Source organism: Marmota flaviventris, chromosome 19 (genome assembly GCF_047511675.1).
Source record: "Marmota flaviventris isolate mMarFla1 chromosome 19, mMarFla1.hap1, whole genome shotgun sequence".
Taxonomy (NCBI): Eukaryota; Metazoa; Chordata; class Mammalia; order Rodentia; family Sciuridae; genus Marmota; species Marmota flaviventris.
Window position 1 is genome coordinate 27974508 of NC_092516.1, and position 12335 is coordinate 27986842.

The window sequence follows — 12335 nt, forward strand, 5'->3', positions numbered from 1 at the left end:
TAAGGCCCAGCCAGAGAGGCCTAACCCGGGTGGTCAAAAAGAGGATTAATTAGCTTTGGTTTCTAATTAGTCTTGCAACAGTTCCTCCAGAGAGAGATGTCAAGGGACCCCAACCCAAGTGCATGCATTTCATTCTTGGGAGAATCGAGAGTGGCGGTGGCCCTCAGAAACACCCCCATCCCTACTCCCCGGTCTCTGCAGTGGCCTCCCCGCGCCCCGGGGGGGCTTCAGCAGTCGAGCTGCGCTGGCACCATTAATTCATACTGGATCTTGCCAGGACAAGGAAGCGTTTATTTATTTACAACAAAAACATTTGTAACATAATTCTCTTTTCAAAACAGAGAACCTAACGAAACACACAAAGCCATCTCTATTTGTATATACCCAGGGACATGGCCAGCCGGAAGGGGCTGGGGCTGGAGAAGGGCCAAGGACCAACTCTACTGGAAAAAAACAAGAAGCTGCCTTTCCAAAAGCAGCCGTTTCTACTTGTCCGGAGCTGCCATGCTCCACTGGCAGGAGCGGGCGCTGCGCTGGGGCCTGTGGAAGCCCAGGTCGTCTTCAGGAGCCTCCCAGCGGTGACACCACTGCAGCCACCCTCCTCCTGCACCGGTTGAAGGGTCTAGGAATCAAACACAGCAGTTAGACAGCTCCCAGCGATCCCGTGACTAACAGCCACAATGGGACACTCCCAGATGTCCCAGCCCGTGTGTGGAGGGAGCTGGAACCAGGTCGTGGGTCAGGGACGTGCATGGCCGATGCCAGCTGGTCGGGAGGCAGGAGTCAGAAGCTCTCACTGTATAGCCCACCCGATGGCTCCAGAAACAGCTGCCGATGGACGGACTCGGTGGCTCTGAAACCCCAGCTCAAGACCACAGGACCTAGGGGCCACCGTTGTGTAAGGCACTGGGTTTGAGCCGCACCACCACATTAAAATAAAGGTGTCATGTCCATCTACAGCTTAAAAAAACACCATCACAGGACCCGCTTTCAGAAAACCAGGACAGCAAGGACCCCTGGAGGTCATCAGGTCAGTCTCCTCACTGACCAGTGTTTGCTTTCTGCTGCGGTCAGGACTCATTAGTCTTTCTCAACCGCCCCCAGGAACGCCACTTCCTGGACCCACCTGAAGACTGATTCTGGGCAAGTCGTAGTCCTTGGCTTCCTCCTCTATTAAGTGCAGGACCCCTGACCCCATCTGGCAGCCACGTGCAGGGCAGGCAAGTGAAACCCCAGCACACCTGAACTTTCCGGGTGCTGTTGCCCGCTCTCCCAGGTTGGACCTCCCTGAGCCCTGCGGGCGCTGGTGCCCACAGCGCTGCTCCACCGCCCCTCCCTTCCCGCGCTGGTGTCTGGGCCCTGGCTTTGTGCTGGGGTGGGGCTGGGAAGTGTAAAGAAAGTGCTGTCCTCCTTCCCTTCTCGCAGAAGGGCAGTTTCTGAGGTGAGGAGAGGAAACTGTTCCAGATGATTTCCCCCGCACACTCACATTTATTTCCATCTTTAAAACATTTTGGGTACTGGGAATTGTACTTAGCACTGGGCCACACCCCCAGTCCTTTTTATTTTTCATTTTGAGACAGGGTCTGCTAAGTTGCTTAGGGCCTCGTTTGGTTGCCGAGGCTGATTTGAACTTGTTGTGATCCTCAGCCTCTCAAGTCACTGAGAGTTTCCATGTGGCTTCTCACTGAACTCCAGCATCACGGAGGTCCCTGTGTTCAGTGCCATGCTCCTCTGGTCCTCCGTAAGGTAAGCTCCAGCTCCCACTAAGACTTCGTTAAAGGGCCTTCACAGTAGTTTATAAAATACACCCCAGTGAAATGAAATGTGCAAGTATCAAAGTCACCACCACCTTATGGATCTTTCTAGGGGGACAGAGAGATGAAGAGACAAACCCGTAACACACGTGAGGTGACAAATACACAGGACGTGGGATGCAGAGTAGCATGGCTGCCACTGAATATAAAATGACCATAAAGACATCCTGGTGAGGGGGACATAGCAGCCTGGGCCTTGAGTAGTCAGAAGAGTTCGCTGGGCTATAGGAGCGTCCAGTGCCAAGGTCAAACGCTGGGAACATGTGAAGAGGGCAAGAAAGCTGGGAAACCAAACTGGAGTGACAGAGGCGAGCATGAGGAGCGCGAGGAGCACGCGGGCATGAGGAACGACTTCAGGCTCTCTCTGGGCTCTCATGGAGAAAGCCGCTGTTGTAAGGCTCCCCCAGTAGCTCTGAGGAGGACTGGCTGCAGGGGCACTGAGCAGAAGCGCGGGGAGCGGGTTGGTGACGGCCTCACCCAGCTCATGACAGCACACTAAGGAGCCAGGCCCACTGAGCCCTGCACAAATTGCTAACCTACAAAATCACAAGAGAGAATAAAATGGATGTTTTAAGTCACTAAATTTTGGGGTAGGCAACAGATCAACAGGATGGGGGAAATGGAAGCAAGAACACTCTAGTAAGGGTCTTCATGTCATATGAGAGATGGAGTCACATTTTCTGAAGTCAGATTGTGCAAAGTTAAAGATGTCTATCGTAAAAAACAGTCTCATATTGTTAATTCTGGAGCAACCACTAAAAACATCCATAATGCTATAGTTAATAAGCAACAGAAGAAAATGGAATACTGAAAACAAATATGAACCAAAACTGTTCAATCCAAAAGAAAAAAGGAACAAAAGACAGATGTAGACAAAGAAAGCTGTGACGATCTCACACTTACACTCAATACTTGTACTAAGTGTAAATGGTTTGACCATTTCAATTAAAAGGCAGAGATTGTCAGATTGAGATTAAAAAAACCCAAGATGCACATACATGTTGTTCATAAGATGAACCTTACACATGTTAACAGGCTGGAGAAAGCTGTACAACGCAAACAACGAGAGTGGAATGGAAGAGGGGCTCCCTTCAGATCAAAGCCTGGCTGCATGGTCTTATCTATCAGCGGTAGAGTAATGTCATCATGGATTAAGAAGGACATTTTATAAAAGGGTTAATTCACTGAGATGATAACATTAAGGCTGCATCTAACAGTAGAGCTCCAAAATACATGAAACAAAACTAACAGAACAGTGAAAAATGGACAAAAGCACAATCAGAGTTGGAGATTTTAACACTCCTCTGTCAACCTGAAAGCACAAGCAGACAGAGGATATACAGGGCTGGGGCAGGGCTCAGTGGCCGAGCACTTGCCTAGCAGGTATGAGGCACTGGGTTCGATCCTCAGCACCACATAAAAATAATCAAAGGCATTCTATCTACAACTACAATTTTGTTTCAAAAAGGATATATAACATGTGAACAATTATCAACCAACTTACCCCAAGTGACATTTGCAGAACTTCATAACCAACAACTCTGGAGTGCATAGTTTTCAAGTGCATATAGAAAAATCAAGATAAGATTATATGTTGGTCTATAAAGCAATCCTCTGTAAATTAAAAAGGACTGAAACCACACTGATTATATCCTTTGACCGCAGTGGAATTAGAAATGCAGAAAATCTCCCAATATTTTGAAATTAAATAACACACCCACAAGTAACATTACAAAGGGAACAGTCGACACGGGGTGGGGGATGTCAGCAATCCAGCAGGAGCAGGCTGAAGACCACCCAGAGGAATGAGCACGCCAGCCCACAGAGGGCAGAGGGGCTGGGGAGAAACAGCCAGCTGACGGGCAAGGAGCGGGGCTCTACAGGGTGGCATCACCCTGCCAACCTCCACAGCTCCCTGAAAGGGGCCGAGAGCTAGGCAAGGGAACCCTTCCGGAGTTCAGAAGAGCTCGCTTCATTCACAGGCCCCTGATTAGAGCCACCACCTGGATGAACCCCAGGGAGACCTCAGCAGAGGGCCCTTCACTGTGAGCCGTGGGGCAATCTTGACTGAGAGCGCGACTCAGCTTCATTTGGGAAGAGCGCCCTCTCCCCTTGCTCTCCTTCCCCAGCACACCAGAGCAGCTGGTGGGGTGAAGGAAGAGGTGGACCTAGGGGTGGGCGAGCGGATCCCTCTTGTGCAAACTGCCAGAGACAGGCAGTGGGAGTCTGAGCACACCCTGAGGGTCAAGTTTTTCAGAACAATAGGATTGGGTCCTATGTGTTGAAATGACAGTGACCAGGACAGAAGGCGTCTGCGATGCTGTAGAAGAATCTGCTGCCCGCAGGCTGAGGTTCAGCACAGCACAGCTGAGCACCAGGCACTGGAGGAAAGCAACCTTAGTAAGCCTGGTGCAGAAGCACAGAAGCAAATCAGAAATGGCACAGGCCAAGAAATCTGGACATGACATTCTGTATACAGAATAGCTGCAGCCACTGCAATTCAGAAGCCATCGCCAGCAGATGTAGACACTGTAGTAACAAGTGGCAGTTTGAATTTTAACTTACAAGTAGCCAGTAAAAAACAGGAATGGACGCTGGCAGCCTGGCCTCGGTCCTTTTTTCATGCTACTTACAGCCGAGTGGAGAAGCAGTGCTGCCTACAGACCTCGAGGAGCAAGGATTGGGAGAGGAGGACAGCATCACCCTGCCATGTTCCCGGGGACCAGATGGGGAAGCTTGGGCTTGCAGATGCACGAGGTAGACGCGTGGTTCATTCAAAGCAACCAGAGCGCACGGGTGCCACGTAGCAGCGCCAGCACTGCCCAGGAGTCAGGGAGGCACCAGAAGTAGATGGACAGTGGCATGTCCAGAAAGCAACTAGTCACGTTCCTTGAACAGTTCAGTGTCAACTGTACAGAGGCACCCAAGACGGCCTTCGGCACGGTGGCGTACAGGCCATGTGACCTACCTCCAAGCTTTGTATCCACCTGCTGGGCGAGGGGTACACACCTGCAATAGTCCAGCAGCCTGGAGGCTGAGGCAGGATGGTCACAAGTTTGACACCAGCCTCAACAACTTGAGGGCTAGAGATGCAGCTCAATGGTAAAGCACCCTTGGGTTCAATCCCCGGTAGAGCCCAAGATAAAAAACCCCAAACCCATCAAGTCCTGAATTAACTTCCATAACAATTAAATTGCTGCACACGACCCAACATTGATTCAACAAATACCTGAGGGCCTTCTGCCTGCCAGACCCCGCCCTGCGTGCTGAGGGACACTGCAGTGAATGAGGACATGAAACCTTCCGCCTCCCCGTCTGCGAAATCTTGAGAAGGATGAGGCCACACACATGAGCATCCTGCAGAGCAAAGCCCCCCATCTCTGCTGGTGGCCAGCGTCTGGTGTCCCTCCTGCTAACATGGCACACCTACCCACCTCCCTACGGCCAAGTTTCTGAAGCCGCTGACTCCAGCTTGTTTGGTTGCTTCCTGCCCTAGACTTATTCCTTGAGTCACAGGAGTGTGATTCCAGACCACACTGCTCTGGAGACAAGGTCTTCATCCTGCCAAGGCCTCTCGAGCCTTCCCTGGGTGTCGCTGGGAGTAGCTGTGAGTCAGGGTGCTGAGTTCGGTGGGTCCCAGAAGATATAGCATGCTCCAGGTCATCAGAGTCCCCATCCATTGAGTGGGGATGGCTAGGACATGGTAGGGCAGGAACAAGGGCCACCTTGCCATGAAGCCAGCTGCATCTGCCATGTGGTTAGGCATCCAGAAGAGAATGGCATGGGCAGAGCCACAGAGTGGCTGGATGGGGATGGACCACCCGGGAGCCAGAGGGCAGACGTGTCAGTCCTTTCCTGTGACCCTGAGTAGTCGGAGCAACAACATGCCGACAGTCATCTCACGTCAATTTGTCTGGTGCAATCACGCAGTGAAACCACCAGCCTGGGGGCCCAAACCAAACTCAGGTTCCCTCTGATCACGTGTAACTGTGGTCCAGCCTGGTTCCAGGGGGACTGGTAGCATTCAGGACGGGAGCTTGAGTGACAGAGCCCAACCCAGGGAGTGGGAGGCCCAGCGGCACATGAATGCAGGGCAACTTGATTACTGTACCACCAATGGCGCTGGATCATACCACTGCCCACGGCGGGGCTATGCTGTGCGGATGCACAAGAGTTGCTGTAGCATCAAGTGAGGGTGACCAGCTTGCCTTGCACTGCCCTAGCCACTGTCAGGGGAGGCTACAGTTTGCATCTTGATTGTTCCCCAAAGGTCCCTGTGTTGAAGGCTTGATCCCAGCCTGTGAGGCTCCTGGTAGGAGGTGGAGCCTTGTGAGAGGACATGAGGTTGCAGGTGGCAGGCCCTTGAATTGGGTATCGGGCCCCTGGCCCCTTCCTCTCTTCCCGGCCACTGCGAAGTGAACAGGCTGCCTTAACCATGTGCTCCCAACCATGTGTCTTGTCACCAGTCCAAAAGCAACAGATCAACAGACCACCAAATGAATCCTTCAAAACTGAGTCCAAATAGCCTTTCCTCCTTACAAGTTTCTCCTCTGGGCTGTTCTGTTATAGCAATGCAAAGCTGGCTAACAGGGCGAGATGTGCTACTTTAAGTCAGTAAACAGAACGTTTTGGTACCACATTTTTAGACATTTGAATAAAAGTTAAATTGTGGTTTCAAATTAAGACTGAAAGTAAACTGCTGATATCTTAAAGATCTTAACAAAAAATAAAATTTTAAAAGTATTAAAACAGAAGACATTTGTTGTCAGTTAAAAAGGAAAAATGCAAATAGAAAATAAATTAATGAGAAGATGCTTAGATTTACTAGTAATCAAGGAAACACAAATGAAAATATCTGAAGGGCTAACCAGGCCCCTCACACCCGCATCTCACCACCCGACCTCCACAAACTGGATCAGAAGTCCCAGGAAAGGTAATGTGAGCCTGAACAAAGCGACCTTTGCCTCCACCCCCAGCCCTGCCCAGGGGGTCCTCTGACCTCAGCCCCACCTGCCCTTCTGTCCGCTGCCCCTCTCTTTGGCTCCCCTTTCATTTGCTCTCCAAGTCTGAAACCCGCCCCCCATACCAAATGGCCAGAGGAGAAAGGGCAGGTGTGGTTCCCTTGCCTCAGTTTTTCCTCCTCGGTTCAGTTCAGAGGCCTTTCCCTCCAGAGTCCCCCAGGGATGGGGTCAGGAGAGACCTGTGGGGCTCGGAGGAGGGAGGTTGCTCCGCCCGGGCAGCAGTGGAAGATGCACAGTGTCCCACAGCTGACCCCTAACAGCAGGCCAGAAAAGGGAAAGCCTCGTCTTTGTGGCGAGAAGGCATTTGAAACCATCCTGATGAGAGCCTTAACATGATTTCTAAACAGAACTCTTCTCAACCAGAGGCCAGCACCATGCTTACTGTGTGACAAGTGGCAGCCCTGCAGTCATGAGAGCTGTGCGACCAGAGCCATCAGCTGCAGTTCTGCAAGCTCGTGATCCGCAGAAAGCAACAAATGCCAGCCATGGGCAGACGATGGCCCACCTCCCCTGCCTGCCTCAGACCCTGGCAGCCCAGGGGAGCTGCTGCTGCAACCCCAACAACTCTCAAGAAAAAAGACCCAGAGAGGTGCTCGGTTACAGAGATAAGGCAATTTACAGAAAGCACACCTCACTCCGTAACAAGGGACAAGGTGCTCACTCGGGGATGTGCCTTGCTGTTAATGAGACCCTATTCCAGATGCACCATGCTGGTGACGGTGACAACGCTGGACACCATGAGTGCTGGCAAGATAGACTGAGAAATGCCTGCTTCAGGTGGAAATTCACACACTGTCACCTGGTCACAAGACCTTGAACACACACCCGACAACACTCAGGCGTGGGGATGATCACTACAGTGTCTCACCCATCAACCAATCATTGCTGAAGTATTAGGATACCCTCAGAGAGAGGGACCGAACTTCTTAAAAACGAGGTAGAGAATTCTTAGCCAGCTGTGGTGGTGATTGACTGGAGTCAGAGCAACTTGGGAGGCTGGGGCAGGAAGATGGCGAGCTCCAGGCCAGACTCAGCAACTCAGTGAGATCTAATCTCAAAAAAAAAAAAGAGGGGGCTGAAGATGTGGCTCAAGCAGTAGCGTGCTCGCCTGGCATGCGTGCAGCCTGGGTTCAATCCTCAGCACCACATACAAATAAAGATGTTGTGTCTGCCGAAAACTCAAAAATAAATAATTCTCTCTCTCTTAAAAAAAAAATTAAAAAAAGGAGGGGTTGAGGTACAGCTCATTGGTAATGCACCCCGAGTTCAATCCCTGGTACTAAAAAAAAAAGGAAAAGAAAAATGAGTTCATTCTTCACATCTTCATGAACTTAGAAGTACATGGCCCCGTGTGGGTGTTGTGGCGCATACCTATCATTCCAGTGGCTCAGGAGGCCGAGGCAGGAGGATTGGAGGGTCAAAGCCAGCCTTGGCAAAAGCAAGGCGCTAAGCAACTCAGAGAGACCCTGTCTCTAAATAAAATACAAAATAGGGCTGGGGATGGGGCTCAGTGCCCCCGAGTTCAATTCCCAGAACCAAAAACAAACAAAAAAGAATACAATTCTATTTGTGGAGAAAATTAAATGTACACTCAACATTATTGAGTATTTTCCAGAAGACTGTAAAAGGGTACATCTGAAAAGTCACTGGTGCTTCCCTCTGGAGCCTGGGCCAGGGCCGGGACTCACTGTCTCTTTGTTGATTGTTTGCTTTAAATTATAAGCAATAATTTTGTAATTTCAATTTAAGTATCACAAACAAAACAAAACAAAAACCCTGGAGATAAGAGCACAGCAAAAAGCTGATATTGCCAAAGAGAGCTCCCAAGTACACGGTACGCAATCAGGCTGTCCCCTTCACCTTTGGAGAGCTCTGAAAATGGCCACAAGTGGCAAGAGGAAAACAGTTTCAATCTAGTCTGTGTCCCTTGAAATGACTCTAGAAATAAGCTCTAGGCGCGTGAAGGTGGGTGGGGAAGGTAACCTATGAGGTTCCTGCAGATGCCAGGATCTGTTACCAGGTTCCACTAGTTGAATTTTCAAATTAGAGCTGATAAAAAGGAACACATTAGCATGAATGAGAGGGCATCAAAGCAGAAAAGCTCGCATTTCATTTTGCAAACCCAATACACAGAGCAAAAGAGGCGGAGAGTCAGAGAGAAAGGCTGCCTTGGCTCAGGTCACCAGGAGCCCAGAGACCTGGAAGACAATGGGAGGAGACGGGGTGCAGACAAAGGCCCATCGGGGGCTCCAGCTGAACAGGGTGAGGCTGGGCAAGCCGTCCAGGGCTCAGGAAAGCACAGAGGAGGCCACACAGAAGCCCAAGCAGTGATACGATCAGTGTCTGCAGTCATCGCACAGAATAATGAGCAGTAATCAAAGAAGAGTGTGAAAATGTAACAGAGATGGCAGAGAAGTGATGTCACCTGGAGCCACAAGTTGGAAATCTGAGGACAGAGAGCTAAGGATCAGGGCAGGGGGCAGGGTTCTGTTCCCACAGTGGTCAGTGGACACACCACTTCCCTGCGATTTTGTGACAGCCGCCCAGAGAGCACAGGCACATGACATCCGGTGAGATGCCGCTGGAACCTTTTAGGGCCACTCAGCCCTTCGCAAATACAGACGAAAGTCATGAATCCCTCTTCAAAATCCCAGAAAATAAACATTTTAAATAATAAATGTCAACCAAAAAACACAAAACAAACAAACAAAAAAAATCAAAAACCTGAAGAATCATAGGCCCTCGCTGAACCATTTAAGGTCCCCTTTCCCAAAACGGCCTACCCAGTCAAATCCCAAGACTCTGGGCATAATCCCAGCTGAGGGGGAGCCTCTGGCGCCCGGGCCCTCTCCTGCACTCTCATGGACGCTCTGGCCTGTGGTCCCAGAGCTCTCTTTGCTGGGTCCCCCTCAGCCCACCTTCACAGCGTGGCCCTGGTTCCCTGGTGGCCTGCTCTGCACTGTCTGCCTGCCATGGTCCGGAAGCCTCCCTGCTGGGGCCCTCTCCGCTCAGAGTGTGGTCTTCCCATGGCTGCAGCCCTGGCCTCTCCTGGAGTCGGGCACCAGAACCCCAGGCACAGCCAGCCACCTCCGAGTGGTTCCCTGGAGCCACCCTCTGGCATCAACATGCTGCCCACGGCATGGCCCTGCGGTCCTCAAACCACAGCATCATGAGCTCACCCCAACGGCTGTCACTTAAAACATGTGTCGAGCTGCCGCCCACCATTTTCTCCTCCTGACAGGGTCTCGAGACAGTGGTCCACAGCACGGGGCTTGGTAGGCCCTCGGGCTGCCGGCCAGCCACAGGCATCGGGAGGCTTCAGCCCAGCAGCACCTCGCACACTGCCCCGAGGTCACAAGCAAGACACCCTGTAGAGCCCCAGGACCTCCCTCTGTCCTTCTCTCAGCTGCGGAGGCCCCACTGGGAGGCTGATGGCAGTCACAGCACCGCGTCAGTGGCCCATGTGTCCCCTGAGGCCCACCAAGCAGACCCAATTACACCCTTGCTCCAGTCTCTCAGTGTCCATGGTGGCTCTCCCTGGCTCTGGTCCCCTCTGACTCTGTGTCAGCACACCCAGGCGCATCCTCAGCCCCCTGGCTCTTCCCACCTGTGAGGGCCCGTGTGGCGCTCGCTCTCGGGAGCTTATGCCTGGTCCTCCTCTGGGCTCCCACTCCTCCCAGCCAGCCCCCTTCTCTGACCCCCAGCTCCTCTCCAACTGTCTGATGGTCACCTCCACCCACGTGGCCCACAGGCATTCAAGTTCAATAGGCCCAAGAGTGAAAGCTGCTGTTTCAACCCCCCTCTGTTGGTAGCAGCTCCACGAACAGCCAAAGCTGAAGTCTGGGGTGTCTGGATCCTTTTCCCTCACATGGCCACCCCAACATATCTGAGTCTGTCACCCAAAACAGCCCCTGGCCCCTGCCCACTGTCTGCACTGTCCTGCCTGTGAGCAGCACGCCCGCCTGGCTCTGGCCTGTCTCCCACACATCCTGGCTGGGAGGCAGAGTGTGGACGCCACGCCATGGCGCCCCCCCGTGGCCGGCCAAGTGGGGGCAGCTGAGAATGCACCTTTAGCTCCCAGTGGACAGCGGCACACAGTGGGTGTGCGGCACAGGGTCTGCCCCACTGATGGCACGGCCTTGCCCTCTGAACGTGCCACCCAACACAGCAAGAGCGTGCGACTAAGGACTGTGAGGCGAGACTCACCCTAGGTGACCTTGGTAGGCCAATGTGACCAGGAAGACCCTTCTAAAGAGAGGTGAGAGTGTCGGAGGAAGAGAAGGAGCCCTCTCAACAGAAACAGAGAGGACAGAGGGAGGGAAACGGGACTGAAGGCGCTGCCTGAAGACGAGGGGCATGAGCCAAGGATCGCAGCGGCCTCACCTCACTCTACCCAGCTCAGCACAGAGCTGAAGCCCCATGGCCTCGGGAGGGCCAAGGGCACTGCACAGAGAGGCCTGCGTCCACATCTTTCCCTCCTGTTCTCTCAGACTGGGGTGCCAGCAGTGACAGCTGTGGATGTTGTCACAGACCGCATCCCTTCCGCCTGGTGAGCACATGCCTGTCGTCTGTCCATAGAGGATTTCTTCACCCCTGAGCCTGCTGGACCTGCAACCTTCTCTGGGTTCCTGGGACTCTCAGGCTCACTCTGGTCACCTCAGCTTCTTCCTGGATCTGTGGCTGCTCTGGGTTGCGGGGGAGCCTGCAAGGCAGCAGCCAGTAATGTTACCACTGGAAGTCACAAGGGCACAGCTGACAGCCTGCAGAACGGGACAGCTAGGACAGTCTCCCCTGGACGACCCCACAACACTTGCTGGTGAGTTCCTACTGCAGAGGCTTACTCCTTCCACTACTTACCCAGATGCCGGTTTATCCAGACTGGTCACACATGCTTGGTGGCAGGGCTTGGCAGCTGACAACAAACTCGCGAAGTTAAAAACAGACCAAGCCGACATCTGATGGCCTTAATGAAGCACACCCTAAACAAGCATGCATGACCCTGAGTGACAGATGATGACACCGAGGCCCAGAAAGATGAAATGACTTGGCTACTGTCACAGCCAGAGACCTAAGACTGAGAATCCACGTTCCCTGTTTTTCAACCCTGCCACAAACCACAAAGGACACCTCCGTGATTGTTCACTTTGAAGATCAGAAAGGAAACCTAGTCATCTTCCGAAATAATAATGGCCTCATTGATCCCTCACCCACAAAGAACCAAGGTCCACAAAGCACGGCTCAGTGGGAGGTGGGCTGTGGGCCCATTAGGGCTGCCAAGAGCAGGAGCAAGGTGAAGGGCCAAAGAAACGCCTCGGAAAGGCTTTCCCAGGAAGGGCCGCTGCGGAGGCAGCCTGCTAAGTGCAGGCATTCAGAGCAGACAACAAAGGGATGACTTTGGGGACACCTCCGGTGCTGGAGAAAAGGCCTCTCCCAGCCTCCGAAGATCAAGAGCCCATGTCTAACACGTGCAGGGAAACAGAGTGGCCTTCACCTGGCAACG

At 52.5% G+C, this 12335-nt stretch overlaps 1 protein-coding gene across 1 annotated transcript in view; it reads right to left on the reverse strand.

Moving 5' to 3' along the window:
- Window positions 1-546: 546 nt before the first annotated feature.
- Fkbp6 (FKBP prolyl isomerase family member 6 (inactive)) overlaps window positions 547-12335 on the reverse strand; it is a 31067-nt gene continuing 19278 nt past the window's right edge. The window contains exon 9 of the mRNA XM_027948699.2: window positions 547-622. The gene's annotated coding sequence lies outside the window, so the exon portion shown is untranslated. The remainder of the gene's footprint in view (window positions 623-12335) is intronic.